The following is a 2,569-nucleotide window of genomic DNA, read 5'->3' as shown; positions in this document are numbered from 1 at the left end:
CACAATATTTTCCTAATTAATGCTGTACAGTTGCTTTGACACAATCTGTATTGTTAAAAGCACTATGTAAATAAAGGTGACTTGACTTGACAAAACAGCGTCATGTTGCTCAGATACATTTCTGCCCCCATATCTTGATTTTTCTGATCATTCTAAATGCATTTTAATAAACTGAATCATGCAGTGAAATAACGCGCACTGGTCTACTAGACTTCCTATTTAAAGCCTGCAAGTGACGTTGCTAGCGGAAGCGCAAGTGTCTGAGAGTGCAAGCGCAAGGCTGCAGCTAGACCCTCTTGAGACAGTTTGACATTCGTCATAGGAGAACTAAACTTTAGCTAACACGCATGGTAGCTCTAATGAGTCATGGATGTTAGCAAGACAAATTAACTATATTTGCCTTTTGTCTTTTGGATAATTAGCAGTAAATTCGAGGCACAGGTAGCTTAGTCTTTTGTTCATTACCACTCACCTCCACCCCAAGACAAACACAACTGTTAGTCTTTTGTTCATCACCACTCACCTCCACACCAAGACAAACACAACTGGAAAGGGTCCTCCCTTCACTTCACTTCTTCACTTCTGCGCTCTCTGCCTGTCTGTGATGTGATGTGCCGATCAATGAGTGCTACTGCTGTGCTGCGCGGAGACGCGGAGGGGTGAAAGGCATCGGAACTCGACAGAGTCTCAACATTTCCCGACCCGACCTGATATTTAGATTTTTTATTTGTTTGACAGGGAAAGCTGTGCGCAAACAGAAACACGCATATATACATATATTCATTTATATAAAAAAAAAAACTCCCCAGAAAAAAGGGCACTTTCTCTCCAGAGGAAGAAAAAGGGCAGGTGCTCAAGCCCCCTTTTATGTCTATGTATGCACGTGCCTGTATAAAAATGTAAAAAACCTAGTCGCTCTCCTATCGGACTTTTTAACAATCTTTATTCTCCTTCTACTGTTTTTAAACGGACAGATAACTTTTCTCGAAATGCCAGGTCTATTAGTTTTTAGAACCTGCGCCAGAAAAAGACACATTTGCTGTTGAAAACTGTTGAGGGATCTTGACCAAGCCTTTTCTAAACTACAAAGAACTGCAACATCTGTAGCCTACAGGAACATGCTCGAACCCGTCTGCTTATAATTGGGACTCACTCGGCAGGCTGTCAAAATTGTTACCAGTTAAATTAGTCGACTTGTCTGAGTATAGGCAGAAGATATCTGGCTTCCGTTAAATTGGTTTGTTTGGAGTGTTGCATTCTGTCTTTTAAGGAAGATAACAGATTCTTATTTTTTTAAGGAACTTAGTTACATATCAGAATAGCCTGTTTATACACCTTCGCGCATAATTAAACGCAGAACTGTCAAACTTAAAGAGAAGCAATTAGCGGCCAAAAAGTTTCAAATTCTACAGATTCATGCGGGAAGCCTGTCTTGGCAAGTAGGCTGTAATGTCCAGTGTCTGTATAAGCTTTCATGACCAAACTGGATTCCACAAAGCCGCGAATGTTATTAAAAATCTAGTCATATTTATTTATTTATTTTTAACAGGAATCAAAACGAGCCTGTGATGGATATAGGCTAAGTGCAGTGCGTTCTAAATCGTAGCCTACTGTTGTTTAGGTTTGACTAAACGTCTTAACAAAGAAAAAAAATCAGTAGACAGAAAGTCCAGCTTTGAAAGTTGTTAAATAATGTGATCTAGGGCCTTCACATTCCAAAGTCTGTAAGTCTATCAATCACAGCCTCGTTTTCACCCGTGTTAAAATCAATATGATGTCCAACCTGACGACTGGTGATTTGAAAGTGCCATGCTCTCCAGAGTCTATATTCTATTTATAGTTGTATATCCTTTTTTTTTTTTTCGTCATTGAATAAACAGCTAATATTAGTATACAGAACCAATAAGCCACTGGGAAAGCGTCCAACAGCTTGACATCTTACGCTATGTTTAGCCACTGGGTGGCAGAATGTCAAGAATCGTTAAATTCTGTGCGAATTTAGAAACCAGCACTCCTACAAAAAGAGATTTTTTGAATAAATGCTAGTGTTTTTCAATTATTTTAATTCTTCAATTAAATAAATTTGTTATTTGTTATTAAGACCCTAAACTCTCTTAGAAACAAAATGAACAAAGGTGGTTTTATTAAATGCTTTGCTTATAGCATATACAGGCCAAGTTTAAAACAAAGAAAGAACATGCGTAAAACGTGTAAAAATAGCACATCAGAAAAAAACATGACAGAAAAACGCACTACTGCGGATTACTGTCGTGTTCTTTAAACATTAGTTTGAATAGGCTGTACATCACCTTCTGAGTTGTGACTCTTTAAATGTGTCTTTTCACAATACACTTGAGTTTGGAGTGTTTGGTGGCGTCTGAAGCGCTTTTGTGAGGCTGGTGCGGGATCTGGCTGTGTCCTCAGCACTCTGGACAGCGCCTGCACTTGCTCTCCAACGCTGCTTATACTCATACAGGCTGCCATAAAATAGCAGTCAAGAAAAACATGAATGGAAGGGATATATTTCACTACTCTTGATTTACAGCTGTTTCCCCCGTCTAGCGATTTT

Source organism: Sinocyclocheilus anshuiensis, unplaced genomic scaffold (assembly GCF_001515605.1).
Source record: "Sinocyclocheilus anshuiensis isolate Anshui unplaced genomic scaffold, SAMN03320099.WGS_v1.1 scaffold442, whole genome shotgun sequence".
NCBI classification, from domain to species: Eukaryota; Metazoa; Chordata; class Actinopteri; order Cypriniformes; family Cyprinidae; genus Sinocyclocheilus; species Sinocyclocheilus anshuiensis.
The sequence above is the reverse complement of the archived record's forward strand: the minus strand, read 5'-3'. Positions refer to the sequence as shown.